The following is a 16,525-nucleotide window of genomic DNA, read 5'->3' as shown; positions in this document are numbered from 1 at the left end:
GATCATGCAGGGACCTGTAGGGGATTGTTGTTTTTATTTATCAGTGGTCAGACTCACAACAACTTCAATGGGAGCATTTTTCTCTTGGCAGTAGAAGTTCTATTTCTCTCATTATCCTGCTAGTGCAAAAAGAGTCCAATCAATATGAATATACAGATACATTCAAAACAGATGCTCTCAAGGCTCTCTATTAATCAAAAAATCCACTGCTACTTTTAAAAGATTCATCATTGTTTTCAGAGCTGAACAAATAATTCATGAGTAACTTACTCACTAAATTCAGCCTACTTTGGTTGAAAGATTATCAATGTGAAGATCATGATTTCCTCAAATGTATTCATGTTTGAAGGCGATGAATATGTTAGCACATAGTTTGCTCTGTGGATCCTGATAATCCAACTGTAAACTGTATTCTTTGCTGTGATTTGTCAAAATAATCAGATGGCACTTGGTGTTAGATCAGGGAGTGTGAAGGTACTGCCAAACAATCGAGATCCTTCCCATGTTTGTGTCCATAACGCTGTAACACTCAATCTAAGAACTCAGAAGCTGGAACATGAAAAGTAAAAATGGCATCAAATGTGAAAACAAATTTATTTTAAAACAGACATACTTTACAGAGAAGCAAATTGTATGGCTCAGAAATAAAAATTACATGCAAATTTCAGACAAATCTTTTACTCTTCAAATTTACTCTAGATAAGTATTGAAGACACTATATGTGTTTTAGTCTATTACAACTGTAACAGTACTTATCTTCAAATTAGAAAGCTCAGAATTGCAAAAGGAGCCTCCAGTTGTGTATGTGGCTATACAAACTTTCAGCTTAATTATGCTGCATTTCTACAACAAACTTTAATCCCTTTTCCAGGTCTAGTCTTTTATCAGTTTAATCAAACACATTTTATTTCAGGTGATACAGCTCCTGTAAAGAAGCTATGATCCAGAGACCAAAGAGCAAAGAGAGCTCTATAAAAATAGCTCTCAAAGAACAGCTATAGTGATATCAGTGTAAAATCCCTAACAAAAACTATAGTCACAGAATATAGTCCCTTTTATTATACACTTCCAAGTCTTTAAATAGAAAAAAGAACAGATGCCAAAGCAGAGCCATATGTTTTAAATGTAGCTGTATACAAGCATGATTTTATTTTTTCTGACAGAAAATCTATAACTTGAGTGGGAACTTACTGAGTGGAATCCTCAATGCCATATTTCTGGCTAAAGAAATAAACTCCCTATAGAATATGTCAAAGTCTGAACTGAGAGATTGAGCCATTTTGATAACAACTCGATACTTGTCTCAAAACATCCAATTGCTTTGAAGTAATTGGTGGGAGGAGACAAACTGATAATACTGGATTTATTTGGCAGAGTTGGTGTCTTACACTACAAACAACCACTAGCTCCCCTTGAATTTGTTGGCAGGTAGCATGCATTTAAATTAATGGTTGGAGTCCAAACTAGCCCACTGCTGCAACAGCCCAATAAGCTTCTCTCTACTTAAAAAAGCCATCTTTTCTGAATGGAGATGATGGGAAAGAAGATGATTCATCAGATCTCAAATGTTCCTATGCTGGCTGCAAAAATCACATTTTCTGTAAATTCTTATGTCATATCAACTTCAAACGTGTAATGGACACACTGATGCCTTATGGACAACGAACCTCTCTGCTCCACCTCTGAACAAAAATCTGAGGTTTATAGCCCCTTTTAGCTGTGGATCCCTGATCTAGAGCCAGGAGTCTCCTAGGAGCTGGAACATTGCAGAAAATTTCTGGTTGCATGTGAAAAATAGCCACAAATTAAACACCAAAAAAATCATTCAGAAAATATTTTCAGAAGATTAAGGGTATGGACACACACATACGGAGATAAAGCCTGATGCATAAACTGGAAGCAAGTAACACTGCACCAGCTGTGTTTATTTGCAAGAAATGAGCAGGCTGTATATTGAAAAGTCCATATGACAGATTAAAAAATTCAGCATGGATTTGTCCAGAGTTAAATCTGTCACTGGTCCGATGGTGCTAAATTGCTTTTAGGAGTTCACAGCTTTTTGAAATTGGGACACTTGACATGGAAAAGTGAACATGTTAACCTGAAGTAAGGGTTTAGAACAAATTGTTTTTGTGAAGTGCCATTTATACAAAGATCTAGTTAAAAAAAAAAAAAGGCCCTGAATGAGAAGAACACAACAGAAGAAAACTTCCCATATGATTCAGTAACACTTCCAGTGTAATGGTGGGTTATAAACAACCTGCATAAATTGGGACTATTGCTAAAACCTATCAGTCTTCATATTATTGAAGACTAATTAAATACCATTTTTTTAAAGGAGGAGTTTTTCTACTGATTTACTAAAATATATGTATGATAGTAGTAGTTTTAGAACTATCAGCTCCATCAGCTTCTCAACACACTGCACCTGATCTCAGATACTTGGACAACACAACCAATGACAGGCTGCAAGTCAGAATTGTTGCCAAGGATGCAATCCAAGGAATTATGCAACATGCAGGAGTTCAAAGCTCACAGACAGCACAAATTTATGGCATAACATATGAGAGAGGTAAGCAGAGATTATTGAAGTTGCAGGCAGGTGAGCTGTTTATTTAAAGAAAGCAAATGGTTTTGCTGTTGGCCATTCTTAAACTGTTCATATTAATGTAATGACTAGAGTGTCTCTGACCTGGAAGAACAAGGGAAATTCTCTGTCAACATGAGCCATTACCTAAGCATACAGACAATACACAGCTGAAGACCGAAACCAGGTTTTATAAGCCTTGTAAAACTGACAGCAACAATCAGAGGTTACTAAACAGGGGAAAACAATATCAGGGAGCATCCAGGAGCTGCTCTCTGCTATTATGCAGTGCTCAGCAGGACACCTTGTCTTCAGGTGATTTCAAAACACTGGTGGTAATTCCTTCTTTCTAGGCTAGTAGACTTTATGAGCAAAAGGGCACCTACAGACATGGCACTGGGCATGGCAGCCTCAACATTTCAAATTATGAGCTAGAAATAAAAACATGAAATGAAGTCATTCAGATCTGGGACTTGCACTAACATGGCTGGAGAAATAAGCATTCCCTGTCTAGCCAGGACAGCCCTGTCTGAGGTCCCTGTAACAAATCAGCTCCCTGGAGCGAATACCCAAAAGCTTTTCACAGAACAAGAAGGGCATTTTCGAAAGAGAAATATTGAAATTGCTGCTTATTCAGATCCAGAACACGGGTAAAAATCAGGCAGATATCCAGCAGGCTATTGCACTGAGAATTTTTTTATTTCAACTTTTGTGCTTTCTCTGCCTCAACCCAGGTTTTAAGTGCTTGTGACAAAGGCACAATATCCATGGCAGGGTGCCCTTTTCTTGAAATTGCACATTGGCTACAAAGATGAAAGCCATCCAGATCTTCACATGCTCTAAGTCTGCAGTATCACAGCAGCCCATCTCGCTGTGGTGTCAGGCAGTGCCCTCTTAAGAGGAATGTGATAAGGAGTGCTTTGGGAGGCAAAAGTTAGAGGAAGAGAGAGAATCAACCTTTTGTTTCACTCTTCTCTCTTCTGTCCCTCTTCCAAGCCCAGAACTGAGGACTCTGGGTGGCAGGACGAAGTGCAGGGTCCTGTTACAAACCAGAGGCTGTCTGAAGCATCCCTCCCACACAGAAAATGCAGAGGCTTGGCTGTGGTCAGCCCTGTTGTACTGCAGTGCCCTTTCTTCCCTCTCCTGCTTTAGCACAGAGGCAGGGACACTCCCCTCCCTGTCCTCAGGGAGGTTTGTTCTGTAGCACAATTACACTGGAGCATGGCAAGTGTGACCCTGGAGCCTTTCATATGGGGATAGGCTGGAAAAGTCCTTTGAGATCATCAAATCCAGCCATTAACCCTGCACTGCCAAGCCCACCACTAAACCATGTCCCTCACTGTCACATTTACACATCTTTTAAATACCTCCAGGATGGGGACTCCACCACCTGCTCAGGCAACCTGTGCCAATGACTGAGTGATAGCCAAACCAAAACCACCACCTGAGGAAGCTGCTGCCCTCAATTCATCAGCAGCACCTACCTCAGTAGAACAGGGGACAGCACAAGATGACAGACATGGGACAGGGACCCCAGACCAGAGTCCTCCATGCTTTGTTGCTGCTTCCTTTGCTGTGGACACACCCAGCCACAGCTGGGCTAAAGCCTTTCCTCTAACAGCAGCCCCTCACCCAGCTGCCAGCGTTGGAGAGACTGAGCAAGCAGGATGCCAGCAAGCTTCACAATTATGTTCCCTCTGTGAAAGACACCTGCTGCAATTCCTTTGTCATAGTGTGGCTCTGATGTGAAAAGGAAATTGGGTTTTATTACAAAATTGAACTTTATGAAAACACACCCTCCCCCTGCTATCAAATGCATTTCTACAAACAGAAAATCTAACTCTGCAGTAGGGTTTTTTTCTTTTTCTGAATCTGAATAGTACAGAGGACACTGTGATATAAATGGAAACATTACAATCATGTAACAAAGCAGTGCTAGGCTGTATCACCCGATCACTATGGTCTCCTTCACGAAAAGGAAAAGACTGAGTGACTACAAAAGAAAATATTAAATAGCTGTAGTTTACCTACAAAGCCTTTAAAGCACAGATGGCCATTATCTAGGGGATATTGATGCAGGGAGATAACATGGGTCATGCACTATTAAAAAATAATAAGACAAGGACCATATCTGATACTGTAGAGCAAGAAATAATTTGCTCTTTCACGGGGTGACCAGACCAAGACTGTGGTTCGGCTCTCAGAGCCGATATCATTATTTAAAAGTGCCTGTACCCTCAGTGTAATGCACCCTTTGCTGCTTTATGCTAGACAAAGCAGCTGGGCGTTCTTCTTATCACCTCAAGAGATGGTCTTTAATTTTTGTTCAGAAATTATTTTTAAGTAGTTTCAGGAAAGTGCTTGTTATGCTTCTATAAAGGTGTCTGCAAAGACATCAAAGTGTGTGTGGCCTGCGCAGTGACGCACCTTCCCCACGGACACACAAAGCTTGGTGGGATGGGGCCAAGGTTACAGCAGCCTCCCAGAGCTCAGATGCTCTTTGTAACAAGACCATTTGAAATTAAAAACAGGAGCTGAAAAGCTCACAAAGTAGATGTCTTCAAATCAAGGATGACATTATCTTTTTTTCTTCTATTTTTCCTTCTCTTTCATTCTTTCTTTTTAAACATTTTGCCACTGGTTCAGTTTTAGAAAGAGGTTCCAAGCCAAACCAGTGCCAAGGAGGAAGCAAGCTCATGGAAGAGCAGAGTATGTGGCTGGCAGTACTTTTTAGTCTGAACTCAGCTTTGAGAGATTTTTGGTAAGTCTGTTGAAACAGTCGTTAGGAACCAATTTAATTTTCATCTAAGGTATCCTCTCTCTTTGCCAGAAAATGATGTTTTAAAGTAGGACCAGCTTCATCTGTACAGCTGTCAGTTTTCACAGGAATCATAGAAAAATGCATTACCTGAATCCCTGTTTCAGAGATTTTTGCCATGTCTTGTGGAGTTGTTGGTAGTGTGGGTATTGAATGTCCTTATTCATCTTAGGAAGGGAAAACAGAGGATTTCCCTCCTTCCATAAGAGCTTTACTGAAAACCACCCAATTTTTCTTTTTCATCAATACTTTCAGGAAGTCATAAACCTGTACACTAATGACCTATGGTATAAAAATCATTTTTCAGTATTTGTGAGATAGTTAAATTCTGTTCCCCCTTTTCACCAAGCTCTGTCTTGAAGGGAATTAAGAGTTGGCATTATTATGCCTTCCCTGTAAAATTCTCATAAGTACCCTACATGCTGCAGCACTATTTCAATCAAACACAAAAAACAGGGTATCAAATTCTGATTTTATTATAAGGCACACAGTATTTGAAATCTTTGATTCATAGGGCACTTAGTTCTCTTTCCTGTGTAAATTCTAGCCATTTTGTCCAAAGAGAAAAGAATGGGAGTACAGTCCCAGGACACCCTACAGACACAAATACCAGGAAGCAAACTAAAATAATCTGCAGCATATAAAAATCACGATGTTTCAAAGAATAATACCAATTTAGTTAATGCTACTCCAGAAATAGTAATTTTGTAATTGCAAGGTCTACGCTAGGAATGCACAGCTAGGACTTAAACAGCCATTTTAGTTTCCAAGAAGCATTTTATAAAAAGCAATTTCATCCCTATGCTACATAACCAGCTCCAATCAATATGTCTTCCTCCATGTAATATCTGTTAAGTGCATCCCTTGGTGGCAGAACAACACTCAATATGGACACCACAGCCAGGAAACAATCCACAGTATCTAGTCAGCATCTGTGTTATCACTGAAACTCCTCTCTTCATGTCTGCAACCTATCACAAGAGTGATTTGTGCTTGGGATTGTATTCCAAGGGGTCTGCTGCAGGAAAATGTCATCATGTGTTTGTGGTGCACCTACTATGGCCAGAGCACTAAGACTTCCCAAGGCAATCAGCTGGCTTCTGCTCCTTACAAGCACCATTTGCATGGCAAAGACCCTGTATTAAACACCCACAATATAGCTGCATAACCCAAATTAACCCTAAAAATAACTTCCCATATAGAGATGTGAAATACGTAGTTCATGTGTGTTTTCATTTCACAAGAGCCTTGTTACACCAATTACTCTTGTTGGTTTGGCAAAAGTTAGATTTGCTGAGTGCCAAATTCTGCACACAGATGTATGTGCCTGGCTACTGCTGAAATAAAAATCAGAGGCTTTGACTTCCACTTTTCTTTTTATCCCTCTGGTCTGGAAGACAGTCTGTCAATCATGGGCAAATTGAATATGATGCACACCCACATGCACGCCCAAATGGCTTTGTGCACACAAAAGAAAAGGAGGCCATTTGCATTTAGAAGTGCTTTTATGAGGTATCCATTTAGTAACTATGTTTACAGCTGGGGTCTGGGAGATGATTTCAGGAATGGCATCCAGAGAATTGAATACAGCATTGGCAGTTGAATGAATGATTGCAGCAGCCTGATCCTCATCCTGAAAGTGGGTGGTATTCCATTTTTTTGGCAAGTATATGAGATCACAGGGACTGGATAGTGCTCTTCCCCTTTCTACCCCTTCTCCATGTTCTTTCATCTCTTCCCATTTGGCCTCCTTTAACATATTCAAGGTTCTGGGCAAAATGGTGCAGAAAAGGAGTGGAAGACAAACAGGAACCCACCCAAGCGAGCCTTCTTTTTGTTTGCATGGTGTTTTTTCCCCTCATGTTGGAGCTAGTTAAAGACAGAAACCATTCAGCATTCAGCTGTGGGCTTTATTCAAAGCTCCACCTTTGGCTGTCTTTTCACCCTTGTTTTCTGCCCTGATCCCACAGTTAGGCCAGTCTGGAAGTAACTCACAGCATATCCACACACTCTTCAGTGACACCTTCTCAAGGGGCACAGATAAAAAGTACTAGTGTCAATTTTTGCCTGCAAGCCCATCTTCCTGAGAGAACTGCTGTCCCTAAGCACTGTGGATGTCCTGTGGTGCTTCTCAGCTCACACAGAGCTGTGGTGAGCTCTTGCAGCAGGGAGTACTTTGCTGACCAGAACGATAGTTAAAGCACAAGGCATCACGATTGAAAGGCAACAGCAGCTGCTGCTTAGCTGTTAAATAAACTTTCAAGAATTCAGTCTGTGATCAAAAATACCCCACAGCTGCAGTGTATTTCAGTACCTGAAGAGATCTGCCTTATGTATCACCTGGGAGTCTGACTCCACATTCCATGTTTTCCATTCCATCCCTGTTAACTGGACCCAAAGTCCTGGAAGGTGAGGACAGCACAGGACTGCACATCCAGAGATGAGCTCCTGCCCCAAAACACAGCTTCTCCTTTTTCATAAAGATGAGCCTGTCATTCTGTCTTTAATAGTCTGTGTGGCTGAGGGGAGCACCTGCTTTGTAGGCCAAGTTATCAGGTTAAGTACAAATTTGAGAGAGTCTGAGACATAATGATAAAAAATTCTGCTCAGAACTGTAACTGAAATGCTCCCAGTCCACCTCTTCCCAGGATTATTAGGCAGTAGGAGGGGAAGCAGGAGACACAGAAAGTAGGTGTGCTGCTCCCCTTGTTTAATTTTACCCTCTTACATGCATTAAAAAAAAAAAAAAGATGAATATTTTATAACCTTTGCTTTCATCATAAATAATTTTGTGACAGTTCAGCATTCCTGTAGATTATTTACAGCTTTTTGGTTGATGTGTGCTCCAAAAACATTTAAAAAAATAATGTTTTTTTGGATATTGCCACAGTAGCATTAGTACACCTTTGAGATTTCCTATATTCATTTCAAGAGCACTCCAGGCTGAGGGTCCACAAACTCTCCCTTTTCAGCTGTTCTTTGATAAAACACCAATACTCTTGCTCCAAAAATGCCAAATATAGTTGAGAGAACTCCTTGATAACATATTTTTTGCAAAAAACTATTTATATTCATAGATTCCTGACAGTTCACTTCATTTTGATACAGTTTCTGCATTTAGCCTTCTGATTCTAATTTTTTTAAACCTTGTTTTTGGTTTAAGATTTGGAAAATAAACTACAGCTCTAATCAGGGAAAAAATATATAACTACGTAAATGACTTACTCAGTGAGCACAATTACTTGTAAATAGCCATGAATCTTTCTTTAAAGCAAGACAAAACATAAAATAGTCTGCTTAACTGTAAATTTAAACCTATTTCACTTTCAGGCTTCACCGCTTCCAATATGAATCAGCCTATTATCTTTAAGTATGAAATTAGAAAAAAGATTTGCTGTTTGTGTACACCCAAAGATTAACATTTCCCTGAGATTAACAGTGTGTTTCTGGATGATGAAAAGCACATAACGCCAAGAAACACAGTTTAATACTCCTTCTCAGCAGCAATTTTGTTTTTATAGCAAATGCAGCTTGAGATTAAGAATATACTTTTAAACTAACTAGTGAGAAAGAGATACCAAACCAATGATGCTTTGTGGTGTAAGCAAAACAAATTATTACATGGCCTAAAAGTTAAAGACATAAAATCTGCAGTTTACAGTACATTTGCTTGCATCTTTTTGTGGTAGGCAAAATAATGCATAAAAATTCAGGATTAAGCATATTTAAATGTCACTTGAATCAGAATTAGAATAAATGTTAGAATGTTAAAATAAGGCACCTGTTTGGAGTAGTCTCTGCTCTATAATTGCCTGGTCAATATATTGAAGTTTACTGAGGAATATCTAGCCAGGGAAAAAGAAGAACACATCATTGTTCCTTCCTTCATATTGCCCAAACCTTCAATCTTTCCAGGAATAGTAAAAACATGAAAATACTAACAACATGTGATTTCTCTGCTAAGTTTGCTTTGGGCTAATTCTCATCACTGTAAGACACAAGGACAGAGCAGGCTACTGCATTTATTTCCCAGAGATTTACATACAATATAAAAGTAAAATATGCTGTTTACTTTTTATTTATTCCCTCCAATTTGCTTGATTTTTCTTTCTTATTGGGCTCTCTCTTGTCTTTCCAGTCCCCAATAGGCCCTGCACTAACACATGAATACCAACTCACATATAACACACAGATACCTACTCAAACATTACATACAAATACCAACTCAAATATATTACTGTGGCTAACAATGGGCTGCTAAAAGAAGCTGATCCCATAAAGAACTGTGGCAGCTTTAGCTAAAAGCTAGAGAGCTTCCTCACACATTGGCAGTGGAAGTGCCCTGTACCCCTGCATTGCTCTTCTGCTAAAGTCTGGAAAGGCTTCTAGCACAGCACTTGTCTCTGTTGGCCTCAAATCCTTTAGCAGCACTGAGGCCATGAAGATACCATGTAAGGCCACCATTATTTATTATTTCTGCTGTCCTCCCTGAATCTGACCCACTTCTTGTCAGAGCACAGATATGCTGCACCTGACTGATGGTGCTGGGCTGCAGTCTTGTCCACTAAATTCTCAGTGACTTCTGACACCCTTGCCCACAGATGTTTTCTTGTCACATCAGGGCCAAGGACTGGGGAGCAGGGCAGGCAAGGAAGGAGGGGCCAGGTGCCACCATGTCTGCTTCATGATCATCCTAAGGCATCTCAGAGTGGCCAGGATGAAGTCACCTACACTGTGCATTGCATGCTGGATGAAAGATGGAAATACAAAGAGAGCCTGTGAGGTGCTATGTAAAGGCTGGAAGTTTCACAGATTCATTCCCTGAAATTTCTGTAGTCAAGTCCTTTACCTAATAGTGACCTAAATCTTCGGGAGGTTTTCAGACAGGAGGCAAAATTGGAAACCAGAGGAAACACAGGTTGTTTGTAGTTGAAAGTACAGTTCATAAAACTTGTACAATTTGATCAGCGTCTGCAATGGTGGATAAACCCCTAGTTCCTACTTAACATGTAGAATCCAAGGTCTATGCATAATTTTTGCATATCAAGCAGCACATGATGCTTGAAGTTGTATATATGTGCAGCAAAAATAATGGCTATCTGCCAAAGATTTTCTGAGCTGCTTGAGCAGGTTTACACAGAGAACATCAGCCTGCCTGACACCATCCAGAAAACCCCAGGAAGGGTGTTTGTAGCTCCAGAGTCTAGCTGTGTTGCCACAAATATTCATCTGTTGTTTCTATGTTCTTTCTCTCTTCCTCTTTGTTATTGAAATTGCAAAACAGACTTATACCCACTTCAGACAGTGGAACTCTGTCTGGAGACTCCTAGCAAGGTGTCTGGAAAAGGCATACAAGTAAAACAGGATATGTTACACTCAGACTGAAATCTAAGAAAGTTGTTCTTAAAAGATACAACTTCGTAATTCTTCAGAGCAATTCTCAAATGCTTTAGATGCAGCCACCTATGGACACCTCAGTGAAAACAAATCCTAAGCCTGCAGTCACAACAACTCCACTTTCCATTATCACTGAAGAATTAACTCCTTTAGCTGTGTTATTTAGAGGCAAAAAATTGAAACCCAACCACAACAAATATCTGAAGAATGACTACTTGACCTTTAACATCAATAAACACCTAAGTAAGGACAGGCAATAAACAAGGAGCTCTATGACTTTTATTTAGTGCTGTTTTCCAGAAGAAAACTCTATTTTAACTTATTTTCTAGGTTTTTCAGTACTCTTCCTCAGCCAACACTACTTTTGGCAGACAAACTAGCTTAAGTATTTAGAGAATCAGTTGGCATCAAAGAAATCTTGATGGTGGAGTTCAACAAGATGACAAGTTCACTGGGAGACATTACACAAACTGGCCCAAGGACCAAATGTTCTGTGAGCAATGGTGGAAGTTGCTACCAGTCTCTTGGAAAACAGTCAGTTTAGAAAGGAGAAGATGTGAAAGCAAGGGAGTTATCTTTTTGAGAGTACTGAATCAGTGGAAGGAATGACTAGGGAGCAAGAAAATAAGAGGCAGATCAGAGGAGATCGCAGACAGATGTAGCACATATGGTTTTAAACTCTGCTGAAGTAGATACCTGCACCCCTGGATTTCTAGGCAAATGACCAGTTCATTATTTTATTGCTGTATTTCATTGCCAGCCAGGCAGAGCAGCTGGAGGACATGTGCCTGAGCAGTACTTGTGGGCAACCACTGCAAAGCAGAGCAGTTTACACATCCACACTCCTCCAGTTACAGAAAGCAGATCCAAGAAATACACACTCCTCCGGAAACAGAAAGAAAGCAAACACACATGGCACTGCTCAGAGATGGAGTACCTGACAGCAGCACTTTCAACTGAGTCCTCTGGGAGATGAACATCAGGCTTGCACAATACCTCATGGTAAAGCAGGAAGCAGGGAGAGGATAGGAAACAGAAACACAAACTTTCTCACAACATGTCTAAGTTTTGATCTGAGTGACAATCTTAAGTGAGACTTCAAAAGTCAATGGTTGGAGTGTAGTATGAGGAAACAGGAAAACTACAGGTCCTAAGGGATGAACAGACTCTTTACCCTGGTCTTCTAAGCAAATGACCACTGAACTAAATCTTCATACAGATGGCAAATGAAGGAGCCCTTTCCTCCCCACTAGTCAGACAACTTTAAAGAAGAAAGTTAACCTTTCTCTACAACAGCAAATAAAGTATCAAATCTGTTGTAAAGACTGTTCCATTAATTAAGAATGTTGCAGATTAGCACAACACAGAGAAATGTATGTCCAACTACATGGAAGACCATGCTTATTTCTGGATAAGGGAATATGGCTAAGTGCTGTAATCATTAAAACTCAAGGAGAACCTAGAAGAAGGTAATCTGTGCCAATACTTCTCCAGATGCTAATTTCTTTTCAGCAGCACTAAATTATTCCTAGAGTGAAAACTTTGAAGTTTGAACTTCCTAGAAAAATCAGGATTTGGGTATCTTACCACTCAGAAGTTAGTTAGGATTTTTATTTTGAATTAAATCCTGGCAATTTCCTGCCTCGACTGCAGAGGGCAGGCTCCAGTAGCAGGTATGGTAAGGCTCTTGTTCCTAATGTACAGGTAACACAGGTAAAATACTTCCCTGTGAGACTGTGCCACTTCTTATATAATTCTCCAGAGAAAAAGGTCCAAAAATTAAGAGAACATAATCTTCCTAGGGGAAAGAAGCAATTAATCCCTAAATGAGAAACCTATTACAAGTAGATTGAGGAAACCCCCCTACAGAATTGGAAGTTGAAAATAATTATTTGGAAATACTGCAATCCTCACCAACAGCACTTTTTATGAAATGTCTGGAATTTATTTGGAAATTAAATTTCAATCAGAACCACAAATGATTTGGCAAGCTACTGTGAGACTCACTGATGGTGTCACACATTGTTTTTACAGGGTTGCTGCTCAGAAAATCTGAAATCTTAGTAACTGTTGGTATCTCTTGTGTCTTTTCTGGCAAATCTTTTTAAAGCTGAATTTATCTTACCCTTTGCTTCCCTTAATCCTGACAAATAGTGGTTTCATTTGCAGCAATACCCACATTCATAGGGAGGGAAACACTTCCTCATGCAGATCAGTGTGCAGAAGGCCTCACTGAGAGCCTCAGCATCTCTGTATGGGTGGATGGGACCTCTCTGTAGTGAGCAAATGAGTGTCAAAAGCAGACATGCCACTAACCAGTTACTGTGAGTTACAAGATGAAAAGAGATGTTTAAATGCTATAAGTGATAAAATGTCAAAAAGAGAGGCAGAATGAATGGGCTAAAATGGAGGGCTCGTTTGAGTGATCCAGTCCCACAAAGTTCAGTCATGCTGTCCTGACAACACAAAATCCCTCCTAGTTTCTACCATTGATCATATGCTTTCTATACTTGCCAACAGAAATGTATATTTAGTAACTCCCTGAAAGATTTACATCTATTACATTGACACAGAATACAAATGAGGAATTTTAAGTGGCATTTTATGGTTATGTTGTAAAACAAATTGCCACATCTGTTTGAATTCTTGTTTTACCATATCCATCCTTCAATCTTCTTCAACTTGTCTTTACTCTGAGATCCTTCTCTTCCCCAAGCCTTTTTTATACCAACCAGAAGCTCATGTCTATTTTTCAACTGTCTTCTGTTGAATATGTCAATGGCAGCTCTGCCACTTGCCATACATTGCAATAAGTGGAGATACTGTTCCTGTAACATAACAGAGGAACAACACAGACACAATTTTTTCACATCATGTCAGATTAATCAATCACTTTAAAATACCAACAGGCATAAAGTACAAAAGTACTTGAAATCCAGTGTATACAAAATGCTTTCTTGGAAGGTATAATTAATCACCTTTGCCATGGTATAACTGGTACTAATTTTGCCCTTGCACTTCGACAGTTGATCACATGCCTTGGTCTGTGCACACTGTTAAGATGTGTAGGCTGCTAAAATTCTACATCCCTCACCATTCAAAAAAGACAAAAAATAGCCAAGTGAGAAACTGTCTATATTTCTGCTAAGATCACATAGTAGTTAGAAATGGCACTACAAGGCCTGGTAAACTTCTGAAACTAGACATCTGACAGAATTACTAAGCAGGTATTGCCCAAGAATCAACTCCTCTGCAATTCCTGCTTTCTCTCCTCTGACTTCTCCATCCTTCCCATTCCTGCCCTTCTCTTCCCTTTCCAAGCTCAGTTCTCCTGTTAGGCCTAGAATGCAACTGGGTGGAAAGAAGAAGGTGTAAGCACCAGTCCAGCACAGAACAGCTGTTTTCTGTCTTCCTAGAGATATCTGCTGTTCACTGAGCACTGCTGGTTCCAGCTGCTCACTCCCATGACCAATGCTCCAAGCAGTAACACACAGGCCCAGCACCCATAAACTAATCATCATCAACAGCCCCCTCACTAGCCCCATCCAGGACATCAGTGGATGCCATATTTAACATCAACTTCTCCAAAGCCTGTCTAGAGAACCAACAAGAAAGGTCTGATATTTTGCTTTTCAGTACAAGAATGTCACCAATTCCCTCTGAATCCTCTTCACCTACAACGTTGCATTCAGTCACATTTTCCCTGGCCTGTGAACACAGCTGGAGATCTCAAGCTGACTGAACAATATGCCCATCTCATTATGTCCCAAAGGAGGGGTTATTAATAACTACTAATAATATGAGTGTTAATAATTCTACAGATCATCTACTTCAGTGACATTGATGCCATCTTCCTCATCTGAACTGTGAACCTGAATTTTTTCTTTCACCACAATCTTAGTGAACATTAGCTTTCCATCAGATTGTGCCTGGGAAACTCCTGGCACCCACACTGATTTCCTAGTGACCTAGTCAACATAAGCAATACTATATTGTAAACTGAAGTATATAAAAAACCCCAGCTGCCATTTAGAACATGTAAACATGATTTTAATAGATAGCCAGCCTCTCAAAAGGCTTAGTTTTTGCTTTCAGCAATCTAAAGAGTAGTTTTAACCAAGTAAAACAATTTTTCAGGGACACAGGTCACATTTTTAACAAGCCACTCACTACCATAGATAAATCCACTTCATGCAGAAAGGAACCCCAGGTACTCACAGGCCCATGCATTGCTGTGTCTCCTGCAAACACCTTTCAACCCTTTCAGGGAAATCTGTCCGTGTCATTTATGTGAACATGAAGGACATCTAGTGGAGTCTTGCTTGCTCCCAGCAGAATGCACACTTTTAGCCTCTTCTCCCTGACTTCTTATCCTTGCTCATGAAAACCAGCACATGCTTCTGTTCTCTGAGGCCAGCAGGGAAGTGCAAAACAGCACAGATTTCTCTCTTGCTGTTGGCAGCAGGGATGTGCAGTTCCTCTCTGGCCCTCTGCACTCCCTCTGCAGAGCACAGCCCTTTGTCAGTCTCCTGACCTGTGTTACCTCCTCTCCACTCACTCTCCCAGCACCAAGAAACCTGGAACAGTCAATACCACAACCTGCACAAGATTCTTAGTGAGAATATTTTGCACTTAACCTATTCTGAACTACCAGGGATTACAGCCAGGTAGATTTGCACTCTCTGGACTCATCTACACTGTAACACTTTAGGAGTGTAATTCATGGGCAAAACCCTCTTAATTTTATCCTAGCTCAACACCTTAGCACAGGGATTACAGAGGGTTTAAACTTTCCACAAAAAACAACAGAATTCTTTTGTAGCTAGGGAATCAAACTTGTGTATATGGCTAGGCACAATTAAGTCTGCTGTGGAAAAAAACCCAAAGGCTTATTCAGATTGCCTTGTAAAAGCTTAAACATAAATATTTAATTCAGAATATTTTCTAAATTCGCTTTCAAAACCCATCACTCACAGTATTTCAAAGGCTGAGGCACAGAGGTGTTTTATCTCTAAAAGAACAAGTAAACAAATGCAAGTTTCTCCCTGTTCATTTAGCTGAATATGTCAAAGCAAGAAGTTGCTAAAAAATTAGGAAATATGTAAATAACAACCATTCCAATAAGTGGGTATTTCTCATGATAGAGATATAAACTGAAAAGGAGGAAGGGCATTCTGTGTGTTGTTTCTACTGCAGTGAAAGCTGGGGTTTGTGCTATAGTTAATGTCCCCTTCCCACAGGGCATCTCTGGTTGCCTGCCTGCTGCAGTGGGTGCCCTTCAGGGACTGCTGGGACACACTTGCCCTACAGAACCTGTGTTTTCCAAAGGCTTCCCCACTCAGCCCCAACTTTCCCAGCCCCTAGACAGCAGCCAGGTCCAGGGTCAAATTGTGAGCACTTTCCCTCTGTTATCTGCATTGAGGCCAACCCTACAGCAAGCCGAGGCAGCTGGGCCCAGTAAAACCAGGCACAAAAGCATTAAGGAATTCCTTGTCTCAGAACCCAGTGTTAACTGCAATGGGTATTAGGACTCATTTTCTCAGTTCCTCTGTACATCCATGTAAGAGCTTTGGATGGCCAACTCTGCTGGTCCTTGCTCTGCACAGTGGCCACAACCTCATCCCCGTGGCCCCGCGGGGCGAGCGCTCGACATGTGCTCAGCTCTGCACGCTGAGCCTGGCACCCAAGTGCTCCACAAAGGAGTGACTCACATCATGCTGAGA

Source organism: Lonchura striata, chromosome 10 (assembly GCF_050655825.1).
Source record: "Lonchura striata isolate lonStrDom1 chromosome 10, ASM5065582v1, whole genome shotgun sequence".
NCBI classification, from domain to species: Eukaryota; Metazoa; Chordata; class Aves; order Passeriformes; family Estrildidae; genus Lonchura; species Lonchura striata.
Note: the sequence above shows the minus strand (reverse complement) of the source record.